Genomic DNA, 14,535 nt, shown 5'->3' with positions numbered 1-14,535 from the left:
TCTAACAGGCTATTACCGTATTTCCCTGAAAATAAGACCTAACCAGAAAATAAGCCCTAGAATGATTTTTCAGGATGCTTGTAGTATAAGCCCTATGTCGTGCGGAAGACCCTGCTCGCCGCGCCATCTTTCAGGCGGGGTGGCCTGCGGGGTCTCTGCTCCCGCTCCCCACCCAAGAACGCAGGATATGGTGAGGCCGAAAAGGAACACCCACGGAGCCATAGGTAGGGGAGTCATACCACTATGGTCTCACTGGAGGCTGGGCCCACCGGACGCGTGACCTGCCGGCCGCCTTTCCGCCAACCGACCGACCGATGACTCTCCTCCACTCTCTCCTCTGTTCCCCTCTCTCGGCTCTCCTCTTCCGCTCTCTTCGGCTCTGCTCGGCTCCTCGGCAATCCTTCGTAGCCACAGCAGTTATACCAGCGGCCAATCAATCGGCTAACTGGCAACAGCCGACGGCCAATCAGCCACAGCCAACGGCCATTCACCACCCGAGCCAGCACCCCTTCACGTGAGGCCGAGAGCCTGTAAACTACTCTCTGGGGCTCTGTCCCCACACTCTACCCCTACAGGATCTCGCCTCACAATCTACGCGACAAGTGTCTTCCACGAGGGTCCCTGTGCCATATTAGCCTACTGACACCCGACCACACAACACCCAAAAACATGACGGATAAGCCAGGGCCTTGGACCTTTTCCTCGTTCACCGCCCAGCCACGTGACTTCAGGTGGCGGAGAAGAGAGGGAGCTGCTTGCTCTAAATCAGAAAGAGAATCTGAGGTTAACAGAATGTCATCAACATAATGAAACAAGGCCACAGAGGATGGGTGATCCCACTGTGCCAAATCCTGGGCCACAAGCCCGTGGCAGATAGTGGGGCTGTGCAAGTATCCTTGCGGAAGGACTGGAAAAGTCCACTGCCACCCATCCCAAGTAAAAGCAAACTGCTGTTGACACTCGGGTGCAATGTCAATGGAGAAAAAAGCATTGGCCAAGTCAACTACATAGTGATATGTCCCCAGGCGGACAGTCAGACGATCCATTAAATCATGAATTGAAGGCACTGCAGCGTGCAAGGGTGGCATCACCTTATTTAACTCCCTATAGTCCACAGTCATTCGCCAGGTCCCATCTGGCTTCTTGACAGGCCATACTGGGGAGTTAAAGGGACTGTGCGTTGGCCTCACAATATGTGCCTTTTCCAATTCCAATATTGTACGACCAATCTCCTCCTGTCCTCCTGGCAGGCAGTACTGTCGCACTGTAACCACGTGCCAGGGCTGTGGCAACACTTGAGGAGGGTGGTGAGCATGCCCGCGTGTCACCGCTTTCACCACCCGGATCCGGAGACGGAACTCTCCTACCGACGTCTGTAAGCTGAGGCCATGTAGCACGTCCACCCCTAGAATATATTCCGGAACGGGGGAGACATAAACCTTGTAGGTACGAGGAGGAAGCCTTCCTATACCCAGTGGTAAGGAAACGGCTTTCACAGTCACAGTTTTTCCCCCGTAGCCATCAATGCAGACTGCTGGTCCAGGGAACAGTTCTGGGTTCCCATAAACGAGACTGCAGTCGGCGCCAGTGTCAACTAGAGCCAAAACCCTCTGTACATTCGAAGGGGACCAATGTATGGACAGTTCCACGTGGGGCCTCCGGTCCCTGCTCGTCCCCTCTGACCGGGTACCTTGGCCCCACCCCTAATCAAGCTGCAAGGGGTCGGCCTCAAGCGGCTGCATGAAGTCCTGTTGGGACACAGGTCGCGCTTTCCCAGACTCCTCCTTTATGCTTCTCCGGAATTGTTGTTCCGGACGCAACTGTTTCCAAAGTTCCAGCAGGAGTGCATTGGGTTGTTGGTCTATTTTCTTCCTATTGACCCTGCTGCCATGAGATCACACCACATCTGTGCGCGTGTTACTCTCTGAGGCCCGCGACCTCGCCCCTGTACCTTTGGTTTGGGCTTCCAGGTTTCAACTGTGCGGACCTCCTGTCTTAACTTCCTTCGCCTCCGGCTTTCAACATCCCCTAGGGTGGCCATGGCAGTTGTAATTTCATAGATCCGTCACCCTACATACGGTGTAAGAATAGCAACCAAGGATCCAAAAGCACTTGCAGATGCAGTATCCAAAACCAGATCTCTCATGCTGGCAGTAAAAAGCTCATCATCTGGGCCCTGCATGTTGAGGTTAAAAATAGCATGTCTCATACCCATTTCACGGATTATTTGCGTAAGTTCTGTATATGACTGCCATTGACTCACATTGTCTGGCAGCTCGCCAGCCTGTTCCCATATGGTGCGTACCGCAGCAGTGAGCCACTGCATTAGAGAATGGTTGCCCTGGTTGTTGGCCAACCTATGGCAGTTTTGTAACCTTTGTCGCAGGGACGGATGCACTGTCACAAAGGCTAGCTTTTCCATCTCGCCTGGGGAGCAGAGAATGCTGTCTGCTCCCTCATCCCATAAACGTAATAGCCAAGCCGAGACTGGCTCTCCAGGGCGCTGTCTGTACTGCCTCCCTAGCTCCTGCAACTCAGTGGGAGTGTATGGGGTGTAGGTTGTGAACTCAGTCACAGCTGGGTTGCTGGCAGCAACGCCCCCAGGGCCCAAAGGTTGCTCACATTTTACCCTTTGCTTAAAGATTGGCCGGGCTTGGGGTTGGGAGCTACATCGTCTCCACTTGCTTCCTCCGCCTCTGCCTCAGAGTCTCCACCTTTGGGCCCCTGTTCTAACAGGCGGACCCAGGCTTCCAGCGCTTCCAACCGAGACACCTGGTTCGGCACCCGGGCCATTTCATTAAGCCCATTTTCCGTGTTGAGACTCAAGGCCGTGAGGAACATCCAGCCCACGCAGCCGGCTGTAGCCTTCTCCTCCTCTGGCAACCACTCAGCCAGAGCCTGCAGGGCCCTTTCCACACTGGTCGGAGAGCCGTCCATGTCCTCCCACCCCTCCTTGGGGGTCCAACTCCTGAGAACAGTGGCCACCGAACACCATATACTGTGTGGGGGCCATACATCCTCCTGCCCAGAGTCAGACGCCATTCCTACCTGGTCGGAATCTTGCTCACCGTGCCAGGTGTCTGAGTGGGTGGAGGCCTCCTTGTAAGATGTCCACCACCCTTGGAGCTTAAGGCCACAGCAGATCACCAAAATGAAGGCAATGCCGTCCATGGCCAAGAGGGAGGTGTGCCATCTGGAGGCTCGAGTCTCCCAGGCAGATCGTGCCTCCCGCTCCCAGCGTAGCTCCTCACGGGCCTCCCGAAGCTGAACTTTTGTACGCATAAACTGCTCGACCATCCTTCGGTGAGTTTCGGCCGGTACCATACCCTGCTCACTGCGCCATTTGTCGTGCGGGAGACCCTGCTCGCTGCGCCATTTGTCGTGCGCGGAGGGCTTCTCGCCGCGCCATCTTTCAGGCGGGGTGGCCTGCGGGGTCTCTGCTCCCGCTCCCCACCCAAGAACGCAGGATATGGTGAGGCCGAAAAGGAACACCCACGGAGCCATAGGTAGGGGAGTCATACCACTATGGTCTCACTGGAGGCTGGGCCCACCGGACGCGTGACCTGCCGTCCGCCTTTCCGCCAACCGACCGACCGATGACTCTCCTCCACTCTCTCCTCTGTTCCTCTCTCTCTCGGCTCTCCTCTTCTGCTCTCTTCGGCTCTGCTCGGCTCCTCGGCAATCCTTCGTAGCCACAGCAGTTATACCAGCGGCCAATCAATCGGCTAACTGGCCACAGCCGACAGCCAATCAGCCACAGCCAACGGCCATTCACCACCCGAGCCAGCACCCCTTCACGTGAGGCCGAGAGCCTGTAAACTACTCTCTGGTGCTCTGTCCCCACACCCTACCCCAAAAATAAGCCTCAGTTAAGGGCATCAGCCAGATGGACACATTTAGTACAACTGTTGCAACACACGATGGGCGTATTGAATTATAAAATAATAATATTAATATATAATTAAATATAAATAATATTATTGACATTAATAGTTAAAATAAATGATAATATAAATTATAATGAAGTATTTGTAAATACCCAAGTAGGAGCCTTTGGACAAGAGGTAAATGCCTATGTAAACAGATGAACTCGAGACTTATTGCTGAATGACCAATTGGAGTACAGACACAACGCACGAATAACACGCGCACTTGATTACAAACACACATGGTTGTATCTAATATGAATCTTCATAATTCAATACATCGTGTGTTGTAACGGATGTACTTAATGCACTAGTGTGAAAGAAAGAAACGTTTTCTGAATTTTGGTGCCTGCAATTTTTCATCGCTTTTGTGTGGACCGTGATTCTTTAACTGTCATCATTTTTGTTGCCACTCCTGTCTTGTATGTCTTCAATTAACACTTGATTTAATGAGAATAATATTTTGACCTCCAGACAAGATGAGTGCAAAAAGAACTATTCCATTGAGTACAAGAAAGAAATCATGGAAGACTCCTGGGGCAAGAAACTTATGGCTTTCTGAAAAGAGAAGAAGTTGGATCTCTGAGTGGTCCAAAAATGGTGAGCAGAGTACGATAACCTCAGTCAACAGGTGGACGAGGGAAATGCTAAGAAGCACAAGTGTGGATCAGGTCAGCAACCATTATTTCCTGAGCTGGAAGACATCATCTGTGAATGGACTGCTGACAGGAAAGCAAAGGCTTTGGTAGTGCGCAGGGCTGATATTCAACCGTTTGCCGTTGCAATGGCACCACAGTTAGAAATATCCCCAGAAGAATTCAAAGCATCACAACACTGGCTGGATGGCTTCCTTCGGTGATATGAACTGTCTCTAAGATCGACAACACTGTTCAAGCTGGAAGATACTGAAGTTATTAAATGTGCACTTGCATTCAAGTCCTTTGTTGATGGCATTGACTTTTCTAAATACCAACTCTCCAACACAATTGCTATGGATGAAAACTACGGTGTTTATGGGCCAAGGATCTCAAACAATTGATCAGAGGGGTGCCTTGTCAATCTACATTCCTTCCACTAGTTATGAAAGTGCATGTGTTACCTGTATTTTGGCAATTCGTCTGGATATAAAGAAAGCCCCTCCTCTAATCATTACTAAGGGCAAAAAAAAAAAAAAAAAAGGTTGAATGTGTTTCAGGCATCTATGTTCTTGAAACCGAAAAAGCCTGGTGCACACAAGTAGTTATAAGGAAGTTGGTCGATTTAATGCTGCCACTTGTTTTGCGAGGTGGCCAAAGAGGTCTGCTAGTCTGGGATGCAGCCAGCACTCATTGCGCTAAGGATATGAAGAACTTCCTTGCAGAGAGAAGAATAGATCAAATAATGATTCCTGCAGGAATGACTGCCTATCTCCAGACTCTTGCTATTACAATAATTAGCCATTCAAGGACCATTTGCACATGGAAATCAATGACTACATTTGTGGGGACCGAGCCAGGAGTGCAGTTTCCAGGCTCTCGGCCTCACGTGGAAAGGTGCTGGCTCAGGTAGTAAATTGCCTTCAACTGTGATTGGATGACCATCAGCTGTGGCTAGTTGGCCGTCAGCTGTAACCAGTGAGCCATTGGCCACTAACATAACTGCTGTGGCTACGCTAGCAGCAAATGGGGGCTAGCAAGAAGATGGTGGCTGAGCTAGCAAGCAGTGGACTGAGGGTTGCGGATCGTGTGTCTCCTGTTTCCTGTTTCTCCAACCCAGCCGCCAGTGAGCCCCTATCTATGGCTCTGTGGGTGTTCCTTTTTGGCCTCACCATGTCCTGCATGCTTATGTGGGGAGTGGAACAGAGATCTTGCATCTCGACCTGCATGATAACATTGAAAATAGAATGGAGAGAAATCAGCGTGGAAACTTTGTGAAGCCTAGTGGGCAAGAGGTCGTGACTTGGATGAAGAATTCATGGGATAAAATAGCTGACAGCTGTGTTGCCAATGCACTACGAGCAGGCCACATGGACAAGAAGAGCTCATTTAAGGAGAGCTCTATTGTGGGACATGAGAGATTGAGGCCAATGGTTCTGCAGGAAATGGAGTTGCAAGAAATTCAAGGTGGAATTTGGGGTTTGGAGAGTTATGATGATGTTCTAGAAGATGACATGACTGTATTTGAATAAATGTAGATTGCTGTACATGAATAAATGTAGATTTGTTGTACATGAAAAAATAAGACATCTGCTGAAAATAAGTCCTAATGCGTCTTTTGGAGCAAAAATTAATATAAGACTTGGTCTTATTTTTGGGAAAATATGGTATTAAACATAAAACTGTTACCGGAGAACAGGTCCTTCTTGGCGCAGTGTCCAGGTTCTTGGCATCTTGAGCAAAGAATTGAATGAAACACAGAAATATAGTGCAGAAAGAGCAGTTTATTAGAAGTGAAAGTACACTCAAAAGATGTGGGAGCGGGCCCAAGAGAAGGGAGTTACTCAAGGGCCCCGACTAAGGGGATCTTGGTGGGTTTTATCCCTTTTCTTTCTACAATGGGCTATTCCTTTCTAATTGTGTGGCCACTTGATTGATACCTATGATTGACAATGGCTAATGATTATGGTAAACAAGGGCGAGTTTGGGCAGACAGGGGGTCTTTTGGGCAGTTATTTCCCATAGACTATGTTGGCTGTGCAAGAATGTTATCTGATGTATCCAGATATCTTGGAGACCCAATTCCTTTCTTTAACTGCCTGCTTTATATTCCCCTTGAAAGACGTGATCCCTAAAAGTCTTTATGGGAAGTTGAGGGACAGGAGATCTCTTCTTCTGTATCTGCTTCTTGCTGAATGTGACCATTGTTCCTATTGGGGATTCACGGGACTCTCACTCTATCTGATCTTAGATGAGGTCTCGCGATCTGCCTGGAGGACCATGTTGATCTCTGTGGCCAGGATGTACTGGAAGCCTTGTTGGAGTGTCACTGGTATCCTAATGGCCCCTAGATGAGGAGAGATAGATTTTAGTTAATAGAGTTAAAATTGTTGGTCCAAGAAGCAGGATTCAAAGCCATCGACATAAGGTGACTGTGTGATGAAAAATTGTTCAGCTTCATGAAGGCTGGCCTTTCTTCTGATTTAACCAGTGGTGCAGTTATTGTTCACCTGGGAGATAGGTCTGGAAAAAATGCTGTGATACAGTGACCATAGCCAACAGATATTAATCTTTAGGGTAATTGTTTAAACTTTAGGGTAATTATTTAAATCAGGGGGTAGGAGATTTCTATGATTCAGGTGAAAAGCAATTTATTGTTTATGATTAAGAAACTGATTTGAAAAATGATTATAACCAGGGGCTATGGAGCCAAAACACTAGGGAAAAGAAAACTAGAGTTTCTATAGTGAGAAACATTTTCGTTTGGCCCGTATCAAAACCATAGGCCCTAATTGACATCTCGTACTGAAGGTCCATGATACCAAAGCTAGTTTAATGACTGATTTAATTGTAGTTTCAACCTCCCCCCAAAACCTAATCTTAACCAATCAGTTTGGAATTTTCTGGCCAAGCACCAGTAAGGTAATCTGTTACTTGGACCCTCTCCATTCCCTGTCCCCCACTCCAAAGAAGAGGCAATCTGCTTGATAAAAACCATTCCTGGTCTTTTCCCCTAAAGAAAAAGTGTCCCAAACCCAAAATATCCTGTATTTTGTTTAGCTGATAGTTCCCTTGCCCCACCCTGCTTCCCATAAAACCTTTTGGATAAGACCCCTACCTTCCCTTAAGGGAAGGTGACTGCCTGAAATAATCTTAACTTCTTATTCCCACATTCTTTATGCTTATCAAAATCTTCAATTTTGTACAACTCGGAGCACCCTTCAACTTGCTAGATGGGATGCTACCCAATTCATGAATAGCTTAATTAAAGCTGAAACTGACGGCAACCAAGCCCAGGGCTAGTGCTGCCTGTGCTGCTCAGCCAATAGACCGACACAGGAGTTGGGTCACAGAATAAGCATTTATTTTCAGAGCACTGGTGGTCTGAGAAGGCAGCGGGTTAACACCTTCAAAAACTGCCTTAACATTCTCAGACTACCTTAGGGTATTTAAGGGAAAATCTGGGCATTCCTCCAGAGGATACAAGATGGTTCTGGGGGTCTGCATGAAGACTTCCCTCAGGCAACGTGGCTCTCTGGTGGCATCAGCAATCCAGGGAGTAGCCTGGTAGACCATTGAAATTGTGATCAATAAGCCTCATAAGTTTCAAGGTAACTTTCTAAAACAGAGAACTGGGTGGGACAGGACATTCTGAGTTCAAACCACAGGGGGTTGGTTTGAATAGATCAGGGGGATGATCTATTGTTAAACTACAGGTCAAGGAATCGTGAGGCCAGGGACACAGCCTCTATTATGGGGGTCCCAACTAGGCCCTGCTTCAAAGCCATCTTTAAATTTACTGTTGAATTTTGTTTTTAACACTTTAACTTCATCAAAGATTCCCATGACTCCCTCCTTGGGTTAAATTAATTTGCTAGAGCAGCTCACAGAACTCATAGAAACATTTTACATACTAGATTACCAGTTTATTATATAAACATGTAACTCAGGATCATCTAGCTGGAAGAGATGTGGGCAAGGTAAGTGGAAAGGGGTGCAGTGCTTCTATGCACTCTCTGAGTGCACCATTCTCCTTGCATCACCATGTGTTCCCCAGTTTGGAAGCTCTCTGAACCCCATCTGTTTGGATTTTTGTGGAGACTTCATTACATAGCCATAATTGATAAATTTTGGCTGTCGGTGATTTATTCAACCTCCAGCCCCTCTTCCCTCCCTAGAAGTAGGGGAGTAGGACTGGAAGTTCCAACTCTCCAATTACTTGTTTAGTTCCCTCTGGCAACTAGCCCACATTCTTAAGTGCTTTCTAAAATTCACTCATCAACATAAACTCAGGTGTGGTTGAAAGGGATTTTTTATGAATTGTGGCGAGCCAGCCGCCACGAGTGGAACGGTTCCTGAAAAGGGGAGTGGGAATGAAAGGAGGCACTCACACATATGCTAATGCGGCCGGTCTTCAGTGGTCCTGAAGCACCAGGTTTATTTTCTCTGCTGAATGTATACCTTTTGAGTACGTGCAAGCTCACAATCACAAAAATGCATTACATCATTAACAGTTGATTTTTAACTTTTTCCCAGAAACTTACATAATCATTGAAACTCCCCAAAACGATTGTCCCATGACAGAATCCATCAACTATCCTGATTAGCATCACTATGTCTTGAAACTGGCCGTTCCCACCTCATACCTCAAATGGCTTGTAAGCACCCTCCAGGTGCAGGCAAAGACAATGCCACAGGAGCAAAAACCGGTTATACATTAACTGAGCCATTAAGGCTTGCAATTAGCTGTAACCATGGCTCCCCACAATGAATATCAGGACAATTTTATCACTCTTATCACTTAGGAAATTCCAAGGGTTTTAGCAGCTCTATGCCAGAAATCAGGATGGAGACCAAATATGTATATTTCTTATTGTAAATTACAATATCACTGTCATGCAGGGTGGCCTGCGGGGTCTCAGCTCCCGCTCTCCACATAAGAATGCAGGATGTGGCTAGGCCAGAAAGGAACACCCACGGAGCCATAGGTAGGGGAGTCCTCCTCACTATCATCTCACTGGAGGCTGGATTCACATGATGTGCAACCTGCTGTCCACTTTTCTGCCTGCCAACCGACCGACTCCACTCGACTCCCCAACCAGTGTAGCTGCAGCAGTTATATCAGTGGCCAATTGGCTAACCGGCTACAGCTGACAGCCAACTAGCCACAGCTGATGGCCATCTACTACCTGAGCCAGCACCTTTCCACGTGAGGCCAAGAGCCTGGAAACTGCTCTCTGGGGCTCTGTCCCCACAATCACAGATACAAACAATATAAAAGAGAAGTGAGTATCCCCAGAAATGGGAAGATGAGATGTAGTATTAAATATTGCAGTAAGGGATTCCTGCTTAATAAGCAAGCAATTGAGCCATGTATGCATGTTTGAGGCAAAAGAAGCAGGTGGCTAGCTGATTTTGATGCGTGGAGCCCTCACAGGATTCAGCAGCAGTGAGGGGCCTGGGATTTAAGCCCAGTTGGCCATTCATCTGCTTTGATTACTGCAGACACACTCAGGGGGTGTGGGTAAGAAATCTTGGCTCCATTCCTTGGAGCCCGAAAATCTCTTCCTTGGTGGACTCAGGGCTGGCCAGGGAGGACTTTTAACAACTATGTTCTTCATAGTTTGATCCTCGGACCTTCAGTATCAGGGTCACCCGGGGACTCATTGGATATGCATTTTCTCATTCCTGAATGCAGTCCTACTGAACCAGGCACTTGAAATCAGGCCTTAAAATCTGTGTCTTAAAAGTTTTCAGGTGGGGCCGGCCCGGTGGCTCAGGTGGTTAGAGCTCCATGCTCCTAACTCTGAAGGCGGCCGATTCGATTTGCAAATGGGCCAGTGGGCTCTCAACCATAAGGTTGTCAGTTCAAGTCCTCAAGTCCCACAAGGGATGGTGGACAGTGCCCCCTGCAACTAAGGTTGAACACGGCACCTTGAGCTGAGCTGCCTACCGGATGGCTCCGTTGGTTGGAGCACGGGCTCTCAACCACTAGGTTTCCAGTTCGATTCCTCGACTCCCGCAAGGGATGGTGGTCACTCCCCCTTAGTGTCCCCAGGTAATGATGAAGCAGATGCCCTAGCACAGGTCTGATGGTTAGAATGGGCTCCTGCCACTGATGTGGCCCATTGGCTGCATAGGAAATTGCAGCACGCTGGAAGCAGAACCATGTGGCAGGTGAGCAGACTTTGAAATGGCAGGAGATAGCAGATGCCTGCTATGACTGTGCTGTCTGTGCCTAGGACAGCCCCAAAGGTGGAGGCTCCCCTGGGAGACACAGCAGATTATGCGAGGGAGGGTGCCCCTCACTCGCTGGCAAGTGGATTACATTGGACCCCTACCTAAGGCCCGCAATGTTATGTATGTGTTCACAGCAGTGGACACTGCTACAGGGTTGATGTTTGCTTGGCTGTGTCCGGCTGCGGATCAGCAGCATACAGTGGTCGCTCTTACACAGATGTGCGCCCTCTATGGTTGCCCCCAAGTCATTGTAAGTGACAGGGGTACGCATTTTATGGGGCAAGAAGTGCAGCGCTGGGCTGCTAAGATAGACATGCAATGGTTGTTTCATACTCCATATAACCCACAAGCAGCTGGCATGATTGAATGCTATAATGGCCTTTTGAAGGAAGGTCTCCGGTTGTCAAAACACCCTCCCATGATGCGTGACTGGGCCTCTCGTCTATGAGATGTCCTGAGAGTCCTGAATGAGAGACCACGGAAGAGAGGGCCCGCACCAGTAGAAGCTCTGCTACATCGAACGGCCGCTCCCATTCAATTACAAGTTACCACCAGTGAGACTCTGTTAAAGCCAGGCTACGGCAGAAATGGAAACATTTTGCTGCCAGCACCCATATGCTTGAAAGCAGTGGAACTGCAGCAATGGACTTGGCCCTGGCAGGTCAAAAGACCCCACTGTTGATGGTGGGCCTGGTAGCCCCATGGGGGACCAGTTTGACTTATGATTTGCAAGTGATGCCAGGTGTGGTGGCTGAGTTGCCACCGCAAGTGACTGTAGTATACGGAGGTCCCGATACCGGGATGATTTTGCGGGGAACCTATGTGCTCTCACTATGGCCTATTATGGGGTCCCCTGTTCTGTTACATGTTGAAACTATGCAAGGCACCCCAAGCACTGCCATAAAGGTCTGGTACCACAAACCGGGAAAGGTGCCAGTGGCAGCGACCCTCCTTTCCCAGGACAAAAAGTTAGCGTGTATCCTCCCAGATGGAAGGGATTTGCCATTGTTGGTTCCTAAGCTTACTGTTTCTTTTCATCCGTAGGTGCTGATAGGCTAATATGGCACAGAGACCCTTGCAGAAGCCACTTGTCACATAGATTGTGAGGCAAGACCCTGTAGGGGTGGAGTGTGGGGGCAGAGCCCCAGAAAGCAGTTTCCAGGCTCTCAGCCTCACGTGGAAATGTGCTGGCTCGGGTAGTAGATGGCTGTCAGCTGTGGCTAGTTGGCCATCAGCTGTGGCCCTTGAGCCATTGGCCACTAATATAACTGCCATGGCTGTGTTAGGGAGGGAAGTCAAGGAGAGAGTCAGTTGGTTGGCAGAAAGCAGACAGCAGGTCGCATAGCGTGTGAATCCAGCCTCCTGTGAGACTATAGCAGTATGACTCCCCTACCTATGGCTCCATGGGAGTTCCTTTTTGGTCTAGCCATATCCTGTGTTCTTATGTGGGGAGCGGGGGCAGAGACCCCGCAGGCCGCCCCGCACGACATCATCCCAAACTGAAAATCCATACTCAGGAAACAGAAATCCCCATTCCCCTCCCCACCAGCTCCTGATAACTAATATCCTACTTTTTGACTCTACCAGTGTGGGGACATGTAGTCACACAACAGCCTAGCCAACTGTCCCCCCGTGTCTTTCCTTAAGGACAGAAGAGTCTGTGAGACTGTGCCTTTCTGGGACTTTGTTCCATCCTTATGTTTACACTTTATGTCTCCCTGTCTGGTCCCCAAAAGATGGTTTGCAGCCAAAGACGGGTAAGATATCTCACGGGAGATACAACCTAAGCCAGGCGGAACCGAGTGGGGACACCCAATGAGCTGCCTTAGAAAAATATGGGAAGGGGCCTTGCCTCCCCTTCCCCCTGCCTGGGAAAAGCTGTTGCCGGCTCTGACTTTTCCCTGGCACCTATTTGTGAGAGAAGTTACAAAAACAATAAAGATCAGTTCTCTCCACTTAGCTCAACGGAATTGTTACAAAATAAGAGACTTGACCCTGAGAAGGTATGTACCTTAATTAAGATATTGTGGGACCTTGTGCTTCAGCTGTTGACTGCCAAAGGGTGATTGAGAGAAATATTTTTCTGTTATGATGTGTGAGTTTCAGAGACCGTGTAAGAAACAATGTTGCTTTCTCTTGTTTTTGCATACCTATTCAATAAAAACCCCCAGTCGGCCATATTCTGGGCTCCAGTCCTCTGAGACTGAGAGACCCCTGGCCTTCGGAGAGATTTAACTGCATTAAGTCTCTGTTTGTTTCTTTCTAAAAAACTTAACCCAAACCGCCCCTTCTCGCACCCTCACTGCCCGTGTTGCACTGGACGCGACAGGTACAGAGTCAGGAGTGCAGTTTCCAGGCTCTCGACCTCACGTAGAAAGGTGCTCACTCAGGTAGTAAATGGCCATCAACTGTAATTGGATGGCCATCTGCTGTGGCTAGTTGGCCGTCAGCTGTAACCAGTGAGCCATTGGCCACCAATATAACTGTTGTGGCTACATTAGCAGCAAACGGGGGCTACCAAGAAGATGGTGGCTAAGTCAGGAGGCCAGAATGTGGATTGCGGATTGTAGAGAGGTGGATTGCAGTTAGCAAGTGAGGTTGCTTGTATCATGCGGGAGACCCTGCTCGCTGCGCCATTTGTCATTCAGGGATGCCTGCGGGGTCTCTGCTCCCGCTCCCCATACAAGAATGCAGGATATGGTGAGGCCAAAAAGGAACACCCACGGAGCCATAGGTAGGGGAGTCATACCACCATATTCTCTCTGGCGGCACTATACTCTCACTGGAGGCTGGATCCACACTGTCCGCAAACCACCATCCACGCTTGCCAGCCCAGCCGCCATCTTCTTGCTAGCCCCCATTCTTTCTCTTCTTTTCTCTCTGCTAGCATAGCCACAGCAGTTATATTAGTGGCCAATGGCTCACTGGTTACAGCTGACGGCCAACTAGCCACAGCTGATGGCCATCCAATCACAGTTGGCCATTTACTACCTGAACCAGCAACTGTCTATGTGAGGCCGAGAGCCTGGAAACTACTTTCTTGGGCTCTGCCCCCACACTCCACCCCTACAGGCTCTCGCCTCACAATCTACGCGACAAGCGTCTTCCGCGAGGGGTCCTGTGCGAGGAGCCTGGGGGTGAATGCAATATTCTGGACACAGCCAGGCTCTCTGGGCACAGCCAGGGTTTCTCAGGGCACCACCAGTACTTCTGGGCACGGCCAGACTTCCTGGACTTCTTAGGGTACCACTAGTTTCCCCGGGCACAGCTAGGATTTCTCAGGGCACTGCCACTCTCTCTGGGAACAGCCCGACTTCCTGGGCACAGCCAGGGCATCTTCAGGGCACAGCCAGACTTCCTGGACTCAGCCAGGGCTCTCAGGGCACTACCACTCTCTCTGGGATACAGCCCGACTTCCTGGGCACAGCCAGGGCATCTTCAGGGCACAGCCAGACTTCCTGGACTCAGCCAGGGCTCTCAGGGCACTACCACTCTCTCTGGGATACAGCCCGACTTCCTGGGCACAGCCAGGGCATCTTCAGGGCACAGCCACACTTCCTGGACACAGCCAGGGCTCTCAGGGCACTGCCACTCTCTCTGTGCCTCTCAGGGTACCCTGCTGGAACAACAGCGACTCACAATCAAGGTGCTTACATATTCTCAATGGCGGCCAGTCAAGAGACAAAAGCAAATATCCCCCAGTTCCACTAACAACAGTTCCCAAACAAACAGTC

The sequence above is a fragment of the Rhinolophus sinicus genome, chromosome 8, assembly GCF_057876585.1.
Source record: "Rhinolophus sinicus isolate RSI-liver-muscle chromosome 8, RSI-T2T, whole genome shotgun sequence".
Lineage (NCBI taxonomy): Eukaryota > Metazoa > Chordata > Mammalia > Chiroptera > Rhinolophidae > Rhinolophus > Rhinolophus sinicus.
This window is presented reverse-complemented; position numbering follows the sequence as displayed.